Consider the following 15,575-nt stretch of genomic DNA (forward strand, 5'->3'; position numbering starts at 1 on the left):
CGTTGATTATTGGATCAGTTGGAAATAAGCTAAACATATGCAAATTTCTTACACGAAATGTACATTTTAAGATTTTCTTTGTTTAAAAAAGTGCATTGTGTTAAAAAAAAAAAAAAATCACATTTCTGTGTAATTGCGCGAAGCCAAAGAGAGTATCCAGACATTTTCTGCATCGAAAGCCCTTTCAAAGTAAATGTTGACGTATGATTTATGCCAAAACTGCTCCCAGATGTTGTGGAAGTTTTGCACCGAGAAGTGCAAATAATGAGTGAACGGAGAGAAGAAGAAGAAATAGAAGAGAGGGAGAAGAAACGGGAAGGAGATGGAAGTCTGGACTGTTTTTTGTTGGTTTTTTGCCACGGGAGAGCTTTTATGTTAAAAACACACACACACACACACACACACACACAGAGCCAGATTTTCTTCAATATTACCAAATTACTGTGGAGCACCTCCCCCAAAGACACGACAGGGGTGGGAGAGAGTATGTGAGTGTGTGTGTGTGCGTGTGTGTGTGTGTGTGTGTGTGTGTGTGTGTGTGTGTCTAGGCATCTCTCTCATCTCATTTACCGGCTTAGACAAGATCTTTCTGTCAGATACCCACACACACACATACACACAAACACACACATACACACATACACACAAACACACACACACACACACACAGCCAAAGCCAGCCTTCTGAAATATTTACTAACCTCATGTGGGCAAATCTCTGAGGATTATCCCCAATAACCTGTTTAACTTAATCCTTATCTCACACACATGAATAATAAATCTTCTCCCCACTCTCTCTCTGTCGCTCTGGAGAAGTAACGCCTCTCTCACCTTACTCTCCATCATCCCTCCTCTCACACACTCACTCCATCTGCTTCTGGAGCATGAGACGCCCGCCTTCGCTTGCCTCCGTGAGCATCTTTGAGCTGTTTTGACACATCGGGCTCTCTCTCTCTCTCTCTCTCTCTCCCCCCACCCTCACCCCACTTTCCCAGAGTTCTTCCAGGACATGCTGGAATAAGGAGCAGTAGTAGTAGTAGTAGTAGTGGTGGTGGTGGGGAGCAACTGGGAAGAAGACTAGTCACAATAACAGGAAGGGGAAGTGGGCAGTGACCTGTGTTGGAGAGCGGACCATCGTCGGTCACTGGTGAACTTCAGTTTTGGATGTGAATCAGGAACCTGTTGGAGTCGGAACGTTTGGCTTTAGGGACACTCGTTGGAAGCTTCTCTGGGATTTGGTTTTTTGATTCTTCCTTCCTCCTCAGCGTGGACTTTCTTATCTGACAGCGATGTGTGTCCAGTACTAGAAACAGGACAAATCCCTGCAAACACAACACCTGCTGCTCCTGTTTTCCTCTGGGAGGACAGAAGGAAAGGAAAGGAAAGACATCGAAGAACTGAAAGAACTTGTCCTGCCCGATCCAAACTCTGGATGTAAGTAGTCTATTTATTGTCAGATGTACACATATACGAGGTCAACAACTGGTCCAGGCTCATTCCCAGTCACGCTCTATGATATTGGTGAAATTGTCTTTGAAATGGCTGGAAATGACTTGAAACCATGGTTTTAATTTTAACCCTTTAAAGAAGAGCCTGTTATGGTTCATGTATGTTACAGTGATGATGAGTGGATTTAAACGCTGTTCTGTGGCAAGATTTGCCTTTTCAGTCAGCGGACCCCTTCTCACCCCCTCAGGTCCTTTACTGGAGCTGTAATAGTGATTCATAGGTATTGTATCTACAGTCTCTGCATGTCTGATGTGTTTTAAGTTGGTTTATTAGCTTTGTTTGGCAACAGTTTAAGATAAAAAGATGAAAAATGACACGGTACGATGTATAAAAACTAAAGAACAGATTGTGTGGTGTTGTAAGACAGTGAAAACATTGTAAATTTGACAAGTTTGTTTGAGGATAAATAACTGTTCCTGAATCAAAATGACAGAGAAAATAGATATGATCTGGGGTATATGTAAAAACAAATCTTCAGGAGGAAATTAGGAGTTTAAACCAAGCCAGAGTTACATGAATTAATGCTTCTCAGTCTGTCAAATCAAGCAGAAATGGTTTCATCTGATGCATTGCACCAGATTTCAGTTTGGAGATCGTTTACTTCTGCAGTCCTGTTGGCAGGACACTTACATTAGTTAATAAATATCAAATACTGACATCATCTCCTGCTGCCTTTCTATTGGCTCGTCAGTCATGAAGGTCATGCCAGTATAAGACAGTTTTTTAAATTCCGTTTCGGTGTATTTTCCCACAGTGAAGTAATTACTGACAAAAACTAAACATCCCATAATCATGACAAACATGTGAAATACGGATTAATAAGTGTAAATCATTAATAAGTGTAAATCATTAAAAGTCAAACCAGTGCTCAGATTTTGCAAGATCGATCACGAGCGAGCGGTTTAATAAGATTTTGTAGCCCAAGATTTTGTGCAAAATTTTATTCTCATTCAAACACAGTACAAAAAAAAATAAAGCCTTAGACGATCTTGTTATTTAGACTTCAGACTCTTGCCTTTAGACTCTAGACTCTAGACTTTAGACTTTGGACTCTAGACTTTAGACTCTAGACTTTAGACTCTAGACTTCAGTCTCAAGACTTAAGACTCTAGACTCTAAACTTTTGACTCTAAAGTTCGAGACTGTAGACACTAGACTCTAAAGTTCTAGACTTTAGACACTAGACTCAAAATGTGTGACTGTGGCCTCTGGACTCTAGACCGGGGGTGGGCAACTCCAGTCCTCGAGGGCCGGACTCCTGAGACTTTAGACGTGTCCCTGCTCCAACACACCTGAATCAAATGAATGGTTCTGCAAAGCTTGATGACAACACTGGTTTCAACCAAGTGTGTTAAAGCAGGGACACATGTAAAAGTCTCAGGTATTCGGCCCTCAAGGACTGGAGTTGCCCATCTCTGCTCTAGACTTTAGTCTCTAGACTCTAAAGCTATAGTCTTTAGACAGTAGACTCTAAACTTTTGACTGTAGCCTCTGGACTCTAGACTTTTGACTCTAGACTTCAGTCTCTGGACTTTAGACTTTACACTCTAGAATCTAGACTCATGACTCCAGACTTTATGCTAGAATGAGCTCTCAGTTTCATGTCCTTTACCAAGTACAGAATACCAATACGAGTATTCATGAATGTAAATTCAGCTGCTGTGATGCTCTCATAGAAAAGTGTACCTCGTTAGCAAAGCGCTAATGACCAAAGGTGTCAAACTTGACTGAGCAGGAATCAAACGTAGGGCATCATGATTTGGATGTCCCCACAAAGCATTCATTCCTGAAATCATTTAGTGTGTAACTTGGAGCGAGCGTGAGCTGAGCATGTTTTAGGTTCTGAACCTCATGTTTCACACCTCAGGGTTTTCCTCGGCCTCTGAGGAATGTTCTGCTTCTGATTTCTGCTTCATATTCTATATCGGACGGTTTCTCCAAGTGTGTGAAGTGTGGGAAGTTTTGTCAGTCTCTGAAAGTCTGTGAGTTTCATGGATGAAATGAGCACATGTTGATCAGAATCAGAATCAGAATCAGAATCAGAATGCTTTATTTGCATATTTACACATGTTTAGGTGAAAAAGGGATCAACAACAGGAGGAGAGGAGGGGTGAGGGGAAAAACGGCCAGTTTGAGACTGATTTCCCTAAACAGAGAAAACAGTGTAAAACCAGGCAAAAAAAAAACGCCTCCGCAAACATAAATTTATGACACAGTCAAAGAACTCGAGACAGAGCACGTGGGTAGGGTTGGGTGGGAGGTGTGCTGGGGGAGTGGTCGGGTGGGAAGAACAACAGGATTCCAGCCGTGTTCTACTTGGTCACTTTCTCACTTTAAATATTTTCAGAACTTTTAAAGTAAAGGTGGAGAATCAACAGAGATATTTAGCCTCAGTGTGATTCAGGTTTTTGTCGTTGTAGGTTCCAAATGCATCTTGGGAAACTTTGGAAGTATACTTCAGTGGGAACGCTCACTATCCTAACCATACATATCAACCTATAAAAGCAAGGGACGTGTGTGTGTGTGTGTGTAATACTTTAATTTACTTATTCACTCATGTAGTTTGGAGCTTTACGTTTTGTTTTGCGCAGTTTTGTTACTTTTCTGATTGGTGCTACAATGTCTATGGAGACACACACACACACACACACACGCACACGCACACGCGCACACGCACACGCACATGCACACACACAGTATTTATAATAAAAATTTACTAGATGAGTAAAATAAAATAAAAAAACTGAACAATATTTATACAAAAAGTACAAAAAAAGAAAATGCATAAAAATATACAAAAAAGAAAACATACATTACAGAAAAATACACCAAACAACAACAAACATATGAAAATGACTCAAAATACCCAAAACAAAATATTTATACAAAAATACACAAAAGAAAAATAGAAATGCACAAAACTACAATAAAAAAGTAATAAAACAATAATTATACAAACATTGCAAAAAAAAACAACAGAAAGATACAAAAATACACACAATGACTCCAAAAAAAATACATTACCGAAAAATACATCAAACAAAAAAATATAAAAATGAGTAAAAAAAAACAACACATTCATCATGTGCATGAAATAAACCAGGAAATATGCACACGCTATTTTACTTTGCACCTGCAAATATACCCCTTTATAATGCTACTATGTATGTTATTATGATGCCCATAATTAACAACTCTACTTAAGCGCCCACTATATGAATACATACTTCCGACTGGCACTGTACTACTTATTAATAATTTAAAGAAAGTGTCTAGAGATACGTCAAATGTAGCCCTCGGGACTATGGGTACGATCAATGACGTTGACGGACCTTTTCTGAACTTTAAGTCACGTGGTGCACCTATCACATGACCTAAACTGGCCAATGAGGGGCGCTTCGTATGCATAGAGTGGCAGTATATGGATATGTTTAATGTATCCATAGCCATGGCCTAAATTAAATGATCTGTGTTCTTTGAAATGAACAAAGAGTCTTCAAAACTCAATAGTATTTATGTGTTTTATTGTGACACTTTATTTAAAAAAAAACAGGACTCAAAAGATGCTAAAAAGATTAGCTTAGCATTAGCATAAATTCTAAAATCGTTGCTATGGTGATTTTGGAACTTTTTTTGTTGATTCTCTTTCAACTTTAATATAGAACTCATTCAGCCTTTCATCTTAGGACGAGACACCACATAAAGCATTTCACCACTCTGAGAAGCAACATTATCATTGTTAAACCTCAATCGACAAGTTATAAAATGCCTAAGAAGAACACACGCAGACAGGGTCGACGCCATTTTGAGAAACCTAAGAAAGATGATCCAGTGGCTCCCACTGCAGACTTCGACTGGACCAGGCTTTTTGCCCTCATCGAAACACCATCTACATCCTGTTCTGATGGATCATCTCAAGACCAGGGGCCTGTTAAAGAAACAGTAGCAGGCAAGAAAGTTCACAACCCAAAGTCTGTTAAAAAGAGTCTGTGCTTGGATCATGACGACAAAACCCTTTCCACGGTGGAAAATGAGACACTAGAAGATCTGGAGCTGATTAACAACGAGCTCACACAGCTTGATTCTTCAGTGGTTGGGGAAACAGAAGATCTGAAGGACACACAGACCCCACAGGACCAGGAAATAAATGGTTTTAGTCCTGAAAAGGAGAAAACTTCACTCCAACGTTCTCAGGTCCAAAATGACACTTCTGTGGCTGACCAACTACGGAAGGAAAATGCCAACCTTAAACTGTCTCTGATCAAGGCCCAACAAGCATCAGAGGCCCAACAGAAGCAGTGGGAGAAGGAAAAGGCCAGATTATTGGACACACAGAAGGAGAATGAGACCATCTATGAGCAACAACGAGAGAGGATTGACCACCTCAAACAGACACTGGAGAAATCAACAGAAGACGTTAAGGTGCTGAAGGAGCAGCTGGTGACAGAAAAAGATGCTCAACAACATCAAAACAATCTGAGGATTAAAGTCAAAGAAGAGGAAATCTCCCGCCTCAGCGTTTTGTGGGAAACGGCTAAGCGTACGGTCTCCATCCAAGCCCTGGAACTGGAAAATAAAGTTCATCTGGAGGCTGAAAATGGAAATATAATTTCCACCTTGAATGTTTCTATCACCACTACACAGGGAAAGCTTGAAGAAACAAGAGAAAAATGCAAACAGCTGAACGACGTTCAAAAACAGAACAAGGAGCTGATCCACCTTCTTCAGTCCCAGCTGAAGATAAAGGAAGGAGAACTTCAAGAACAATGCCTTCAGGCCATAAAATATCAGGAGAACCTTCAATTTGAACTCAAAAAACTGAGTGAGGAGAATGTCTTTGCTTCAATAGAAACAGAACTCAGCACCAACAGGAGTGAATCTGAGAAAGATCCTCCAACAAAAAAATCTGTGTTGAGGCGTCTCATCAACTTTCTGATGAAGGGATGGAAGAAGATAAAAGAGTTCTTCAAGAATATTATCAGAAGATAGAAGACACAGACTTGGAGCAAAGTCTGGTCTGGAAGTTGAGTTTAATACTGACTCGTAGAGTTTATTAGCAGTGGCGGCTGGCCAATAGAGGGCGCTAGGGCGCCGCCCACCACTTACCATGTTTGAGTGAGACAAAAAAATAATAAAAAATAAAATGAATTAAAAATACTACAAAACAAATGTGTATTTAGATAATCAGAATAAATATTATACAGATAATAATGATGATGTGTGAAGTTGTTTTGTTCATCTGTGTCTGATTGGTGATGACATGTTTCCTGTTTAGGGCGCAAAAATCTTTAAGTTTTGCATTCACAGTAACTCCTCTTCAATACGAGTCAATGGAGTGTCTGTGGGCGCAGTTTACCTGCGTCCAGACCAGTGTTGGTCAAAAAAGTAATTAGTTATAATTACTCACTACTTGTTCCAAAAAGTAACTGAGTTAGTAACTGAATTACTCTATAATAAAAGTAACTCATTACCAAGGAAAGTAACTATTTGCGTTACTGTTAAAAAAAAAAATGCTATGTCAAATAAGTCAGATTTTTTTTAGATACGTGTGTTGTTGTGAGGTGCTTCATTAAATTTGAGTCGCTTACAACAGATGTGGACAAAGTCTTCACTCCTGGATATAATGAACACGTCACATACACGTTCTTGTCTTTGACCACAATTAATTTAAAGTAGTGTTTGTATCGTCACCTTAAAAATGACAACTTTTCATCAGATTGTTCCACGCTCACCATCTCTGCTGCTTTATCCAATCTGCAGTGTGTGTGTGTGTGTGTGTGTGTGTGTGTGTGTGTGTGTGTGTGTGTGTGTGTGTGTGTAAAAAGCTCACTGGTGGATTTCCCCCCATGAGTCCAGCGTTGTCACTGCCAAAGTAGAAGTGATTTGATTTTGTTGTTACACCCAGTGGTCTAATTCCTGGAGAGAGAACTATCAGGGAAAATCCTTTGGGTGCCATCTGGGACACACACACACACACACACACACACACACACACACACGCGCGCGCACACACACACACGCACACACACACACACACACACACACACACACGCACACACACACGCAAACTCAAGACACATGATTAGAGCCATTCAGTCGCTCATTCAGATATATTCACTGAGGTTTGACAAGCTGTCCAGCTGTGAGAGCAGCCTTTGATTACAGTCCCCGTTAAGATGTGATCTTTCCAAAAGCTGACGTGGACGCTGGGAAATTTGTCTCATGAAAATCTAATCGATATAAATAAAGACAGGGATTGTTTAAAGAACAATTTGCTCATGTGATTAAAGTCTACTAAAAATCTGGTCCACAAAAATGTTATTTTCTGTTCTGAGGGCCACATTATTGAATAATAGGTATTGTGAACATTAGTAGAGGGGAAAAAATTGAGTTTGCCTGTTTTTGTTGTCATTTTGTTTATGAGTCATTTTCCTGTTGTTTTTGTGGGATTTTTGAGTCTTTTTTAGTTTTTTCTTTCTTTTTTTTTAGCCATTTTGTTTATTTCCTTGTGGTTTTGTATGTTTTTTCAGTCAGTTTCTGTATTTTGGTGGATGTTTTGTGGGGTTTTTCAGTACATTTCTAGATTTCTGTTCTAGTGTATTACATTTTGGAGTATTTTGTGTATTTTTGTGGTCATATGGGTTTATAAAGTTATTTGAATATTTTTGTTTTGATTTTTTGTGTTTTTTTGAGTCATTTTGTGTTTTTTTGTTCTTGTTTTGTATATTTTTCTTGTTTTGTGTATTTGTGGAGTATTTTTTTGTATTTTTGTGGTCGTGTGGGTTTTTAAAAATCATTTTGTGTATTGCTATTGTCGTTTTGTGTATTTTTGTTGTTGCTTTGTCTATTTCTGTTGTGGTTTTATGTGTTTTTGCAGTTATTTTGTGTTTTTTGTTACTTCTTGTACTTTTTTGTCATTTTATGTATTTTGCTGTCGCTTTGTGTATTTTTAAAATACACAAAATGACTCTAAAAACCAACAAAATGACTATTTTTTTGTTTTTGGAGTCATTTTCAGTTTTGTGGTTGTTTTGTGGGGTTTTTGAGTCATTTTTTTGTGTATTTCTATTCCCATTTTGTATAGTTCTCTTGTTTTGTGTATTTGTGAAATGTTTTTGTATTTTGTGGGTTTTTTTAGTCATTCTGTTTATTTTTATTGTCATTTTGTGACTTTTTTGTTGCTTTGTGTATTTATATTGTGATTTTGTGTGTTTTTGGAGTTATTTTGTGTTTTCTGTTACTTCCTGCATTTGTTTGTCATTTTGAGGATTTTTTTTTTTTGTGTGGTTTGTTTTGGAGTCATTCTGTGCATTTCTCTGTCATTCTGTATTTTTGTTGTCATTTTGTGTGTTTTTGGAGTAATGTTTTCTAATTTTGTTATTGTTTTGTGTATTTCACTGTTACTTTATATTTTTCTTGTTTTTGGAGTCATTTCCTGTCATTTTGTTATCGTTTTGAAGCTGAGCCTGAACCCACGTGCATCACGCTGTGGGCCTCAGATCCTCCTCAAACTGCTGTTGCTCATCACCATCAAAGCTGATCAATGTCAGTCAGAGTCAGTCTGACACTGAGACACTCTGTGATTAAACCTGATTTAAGGCTTTGAACACCACCACCACAGATTTACAGGCTGAGACAGATGTTTACCCACCTAAAAAGTGAAGCTGCTTTTGAGCAATGAGACGAGATCCATCAGTGAAATGGTGACTTCTGACTCTCCAACAAAATATGAATGACCTCATTCAGACAGGTTAGTCCTCCAGGGAGCGTTGGTAAATGTCACCGCAGACACGCCGTTACATTATGCAGCAGGTAATCATGGGTACGGGTTTTCACATCAGGCCCAGAAAAGGTTATTCCACCATAAATACGGACCTCAATATTCCACTTTATGCAATTTTGCGAGATTTGTTTGTTGAGGTTCATCCATTTATCTCATTTAAACACATTTCCTACGCATTTAACGTCATGTTTTAGGGAGAAAATCTGATGAAAATGTGTGATATTATATATTCTGTATTAAATAGCTATTTTCATTTCAGTGAGTTATCTTCGTCTGTTTTCATTTATAACATAAAAGTAACCAGGATTCATCATGAGTTCCTCAAAATATGGAATTGTGTCATATTTTAACGCACATTGGTTCACAGTGTATTTATGTACAGTATATCCTTTATTTTTCTGTAAAAAACCTTAGAGTCAAGATGGGTTTCCCATCGAAGGCCGCACCTTTTTATTTATATATTATTTATTTCCCTTTTTTCCTTCATTTTTCTTATTTTTTCCCCTTTTCATTTTCTTTTTTTTCGACACTGCCCTTTAAATTCCCATATCTTCATCAATATTCTCCCAATCAGAAGCAAAGAGCTAAGCTGTTACACTTTACAGCTAATACGACGTCTTTAGAGTAATTTATCTCACTGGTGAGGAAGAATCCTTTAAATCAGATGCTTTGTTTGGAGGAAAAACACAACAGGGTGAAGAAAAGAAACAAATAATAGTGGAGTTTGATCTAAAAATGTCAGCAGAAGAAATCTACATGTGTTTTCAAACCTTTTACATGATAATATCCAATATATTAATATAGTTTAAATAGTCTTTTGATTTATTTAGATAAAAACTGCACTTTTTCTGCAGTTGATTGTGTTTATTGAGTGCAAACAGTGTGGCCCTGTTGTGATATTCTGTTTTATCTCAGCTATAAACTGCTCTAGATTTTCATTTATTGGTATAAAAGTTGAGGATTTGCCTCAACTTAACCGAAACCCCGTTTACGTTCTTTAATAAGTTTTTAGGAAGTTGTAAATCCTGATCCTGTTTAAAATTTGAGCCTAAAAACTGGTGGAAAATTCACGTATGAGCTGAAGAATTTGGTTTATATATTGATTTTTAAGCTAAATAATACAATACGTGTTCAGAGTGATGGAGTTTATCGTTGAGATTGCAAACGTTCAGCTTCGCTGTATTTGAAAGTTAGGGTTAGGGTTGTTGGGTTTTTCAAAATAAGATTCTGTTATAATCTGCAGATTTATACAAAGAAAACGCAGAAATAGCACCTTAACAAGATAAAAACAAAGATTTTGATTGACTTTTTGTCTTAGATTTCAACAAATATCAATAATAAAGTCATTAGATGTCATTTTCCTGCTCTTTATACACTTGAATCATTAAAACTCGTTCCTGGAGCCCATTTGTTTCCTCTCTTTGTGACAAACCATGACTTTATTCCTCTTCCTTGAACTGTAAATAAAATCAAGCTCGTCTTTCTTGTTCTCTGTAATAAAAGAATGAGAAAAATCAATGGCGCGCATCGAGCTACAACAACACGGACAAACCAGAAGACGACTTTCTAGACGCCACCACGGGGTTGCATTTCCATCTGAAACAAACATGGAGACTTTGATAGAAACTTTTTTTGATCCCCTTCAGCGAGCGGCAGGATTATGAAGTCTTGTTGACTCGTTTGGCTGCTTTTTTTTTTTTTTTTTTGTGCCTTTGGTGCAGTAAAGTAGGTCAGACCTGTCTGCCAGTCACAAAACATCGCACAGGATGACAACTGGATCTGCTTGTTTTCTGCTCCTCCGTCACGCTCACACACACACACACACACACACACTCGCCCGCGGACAATGTACAGATGTAATTACAGATATTCCTGGTTGTTATTTATTTCTCAAACCTCTGAAAGATGCTGTAAATAACTTTGGATTTATCTTTACATGAGACGCTCTCGTCTGCCAGTTTAAAGTGGGTTACATTCATTTTTACACTTTTTGTGCTTTTCAGACATAAAGTAAAGTTGTTGAAGGTCAAATGTCACAAACGGTGGTGAAATCTTTCCAATATTTCAACTAATGCCCTTAAAGCACAGTGTCAAACTCAAGGACTGGTGATCTTCTCAACCATTGGGTCAGGACACAGAGGGGGTCGCCAGATCCTTTTAAAAAAAATTAAGTATATTTTTTGAACAATTTGAGCCCATTTTTGCTTATTTTTCCCCTTTTTCTGCAACTACACCAAACTTACCATATGTTAACCTATTTTCATCACTTTTTATTGCCATATTTTTGCTCCTTTTAATGCATTTTTACTACATTACTCCCATTTCTGACACTTCTCCATCACATTTCTTCCACTTTCTAGACATTTTCAGCATTTATAAACCTTTTCCACCTAATGTTGCATATATTGACCCATTATTGTCACTTTTAACGTCTTCACCATATTTCCTGCTTATTTTTTGCCAATTTAACCACATTCACGATTTGCCATGCCCATCATTTACCAGTTTTAACTAATTGTTCCAATATTGACAATTTGAACCCTTTTTACCGCTTTTTCTGTCCATTTTTATAACTTTTAACCAATTTCTGTGGATTTTAAAATTCTATTTCACCACCTTTTCCACCATCTTTGGTCACTTTTAACCCATTTTACATTTTTAAGATGATTATATACTATGGTGTAAATAATAGTAAACGTTCCTGGATAACAGTAAATAAATATGGTTATCACAGATTCATAGAACAATGGACCCTCATTGAACTGAATTTATGGATGGACCCCATCTCACCTGGATTAAAACAGTTACCATTATATCAAATAATGTTACATGAACATTTGTTTGAGTGAATCTATTTGAAGGGCTACAAAAATAACTTGAATTAGATAACACATGATCATGTCGTCAACACATGCTAATTGCTAATTTATTGCAACATATCAAGCACACGCATATAGAGCCGACATGTTGGCAGTTACTGTAAATAAAACTTTTCACACACACTTCAAAATCTCTATTTTCTTCCAGAATAGCCTTTTTCTTAGTGTAGTTTTATTACAACAGATTTATAACTTAAGGTTAGCCACAGGTGCAGGAAAGTTGATGATCTGTAGGTGAAGTAGGAAGGTGCTGAGTCATTGCACAATATGGTTTATTTTTAGGTTAACAAATGGTTTTATCATAATTATATTTGAAGTTAATGTCATTAATCACCAATACCCACTGTAAGAAATCTCAATTCCTTATTTTAATATATTTTTGAAAACTATAGGGAGCCATCACAAAAAGAGTCAAAGAGCCACATGAGGCTCCAGAGCCGCAGGTTGCAGACCACTGCGCTAGACGAAACCTCACTATATATGGTCGTATCAATACTTTGGCACGCCCTTAGTGTTTTGCGTATCATATCGTAACGTATCCTGTGATTCCCTCCCTACTACCAAAAAACTGCAGAAAATAAAGCTTCAAACACTCACAGATCATAAGATAAGAGGAAATAAATAACCAAGAACCCTCAAACAAAGCCAAACCATACCAACCTCATAGTGACACAATTTAGTGAAGAATAAGAAGAAATAAATGATGAAAAGAGTGAAGATGCAGCGTTTACACAGAGAGGTTAAAGTAGAACGAGGTGGAAACATCCTGATGATGAAGATAAACAGATGAAGATACAAAGAGAGAGAGAAACTGAAGCTGATTAAAGACTTGAAACAGTTTCTCAGTGAAAAGCAGGAAGGGTGCGTCCTCTCACTAATGAGCAACACCGGGCCATGATGGCATTTCCCACAAGGCATTGTGTTTACACTTCCTGTTGCTGATAAAAGGGGAGGAGCCTTTCACAAAGGCCCTTATAGGGATATTATAGGGTGTGTGTGTGTGTGTGTGTGTGTGTGTGTGTGTGTGTGTGTGTGTGTGTGTGTGTGTGTGTGTGTTTGCACATTTACATTAGGGGACATCACAGGACGGGTGTGAATTAGTGTGGACAAAATAAATATAAAAAAACAGGCTCATAGGGGCGGAGCTTAGATATGAAAACATGCGTATAACATTACCAGTGAAAATGTAGCGTGGCGTGCTGGGAGGGAATTAATCTACATGTTTGTACAGATTAAAAAATCACTTATTGCAGATTATATCAAAAGGGTTGGATTGGAAAGTGTGAGAAAAAAAAGGGAAAATCATAAAGTAATGAGATAATAATGCAGAAGTCAATAATGTGAAATGATGTTTGACTGTAATATCGACCCAATAAAGCTTTGCTTGTACTTTAATGGCTTTAATTTAAATAGATTGACTTTTATTTAATTTTAATTTTTACTTTTTTATTTCATCCAATGTTACAATGTCAGTATTGGTTTAAAAAACACAATTAAAATAGCTAATTTAAAATATCTAGCAAATTAAGAGAACAAAAGACATTGATTTTAATGTAAATCCATTTCATCTCAAATAGAAAAAATCTGACCTGTGCATTAGTAGAGAACTTAAACATAAAGCAGCATAACTAAAGAAAATTGAGTCTTGTTTTGCTTTTCTTAATCTATTTAATCAACTTTTCACAGTTTTCTTCTGAAATCAAAATCAGTTTAAGGTAAACTGGTGCTTTGAAATCAATCCTGTTCATCCTTCAATCTATCCTTTTTTTTTAGAATCCAAACTCAATTTTTTCAACTCATGGGTCGGGACTCAAAAACAGAAAAGAAACGAGAAAAAGATTGGATGCTTTTATTTTGAAAAGGCCCTTTTTCATCATTTCAGTCTGATGTTAAAATACAAAAACGTTATTTAATTTGCAAACTATTTCCATGACTAATTTTCTAATGTTGCTACTGCCATCTTTATTATTATTATTATTATCTAATGTTCAGCTTCAACAGCTTTCATTTAATATAATTAAGAAGTTGATTGTTTTCTTTGATTTCTGTCGCCCTTATTCATAGATAACGTTTCCTTTAAGCACTGCTTCTTTCCTGCAGCATGTTTGTGCTGCACAGTGATGCTTTGTTCACAGGGCAAAAGGATACGATGACGTCATCAGGAAACGACTTAAGTCTCAAACTGAAGAATTTCACAATAAAGGAGCTCAGACAGTGATGCTCACAGGATTAATGATCAAATGATGACTCTGCAACATGTGAGTCAACGCAGACATAAGAAACTGGTGGGCTGGGGGCCACATGTGGTCCACGATCTGTTTTTGTGCGGAACACAAAAACAAGTTACTCAAATAATGTTATTCAAGAAGTTGAAAGGAATTTGAAACCCAACTAGAGTACACTAATTAACTCGCTCAAAACGCACAAAACGGAAGAAAAATACACAAAATGACTCAAAAAATGGACAAAATGATGACAAAGACACAAAAAATAACAGAAAACACAAAATAACTCTAAAATCACAAAACGTGACAAAAAAATAAATTAAATGGCTTAAAAGTCTGACAAAAAAGACACAAAATAACTAAAAAAACACACGAAATGGTAGAAAATTACACAAAAAATGACAACAAAACACACAAGAAAAATAAACAATACACAAAATTATTCCAAAATTATTTTTCGTAAAGTCCCCATAAAACCAATTCCTCAAATATTGTTATTCAAGAAGTTGGAAGAAATCTGGAACCCAACACAAAATAACTCCAAAAACACAGAAAATGGCATAAAATTACACAAAATGACAGAAAAATGCATTAACTGACTCTAAAAATGGACAAAATGACAACAAAGACACAAAAAAAACACAAAATAACTTTTAAAACACACAAAACGACAAAAATGCACGAGGACGAAATCACACAAAATGACAACAAAACAATTAAAAAAACCCACAAAACAACAGTATTACACAAAAGAATTCCAAAAATGCACAAAATGAATTAAATACACAGAACAACAGACAAAAAATGTACACAGAAAAAGTACCAGAAACACATTTAAAAATACCAAAATAATTGGATACAAAATAATACAAAAACAAAAAAATACACAAAATGACTCCAAAAACATACAAAATAACCACAAAAAGTACACAAAACAACAACCACATCACACTAACTGTTCTTTCCTGTATTAATGCTCTGCCACAAAGTGAGGGAGGGGTCACAGTAATGTGATTAATAAGGAATAAGGGACATTTATTAGCATCAGCATTAGCATTATTTGAATTCCAGCCCCTTATATTGGTTTAGTCCTAAACAAAAGGAAACATGAGAAATTAAACTAAAGCCCAAACAAACATGAGCAGAAAAATAAGAGAAACTAAAGGTTTGTGTGTGAAA

At 36.8% G+C, this 15,575-nt stretch overlaps 1 protein-coding gene across 1 annotated transcript in view; it reads left to right on the forward strand.

The window, feature by feature from the left end:
* Positions 1-999: 999 nt before the first annotated feature.
* Positions 1,000-15,575, forward strand: part of cdh5 (cadherin 5) — a 45,418-nt gene continuing 30,842 nt past the window's right edge. The window contains exon 1 of the mRNA XM_028469432.1: positions 1,000-1,434. The gene's annotated coding sequence lies outside the window, so the exon portion shown is untranslated. The remainder of the gene's footprint in view (positions 1,435-15,575) is intronic.

Source organism: Gouania willdenowi, chromosome 15, assembly GCF_900634775.1.
Source record: "Gouania willdenowi chromosome 15, fGouWil2.1, whole genome shotgun sequence".
In the NCBI taxonomy this organism is placed as follows: Eukaryota; Metazoa; Chordata; class Actinopteri; order Blenniiformes; family Gobiesocidae; genus Gouania; species Gouania willdenowi.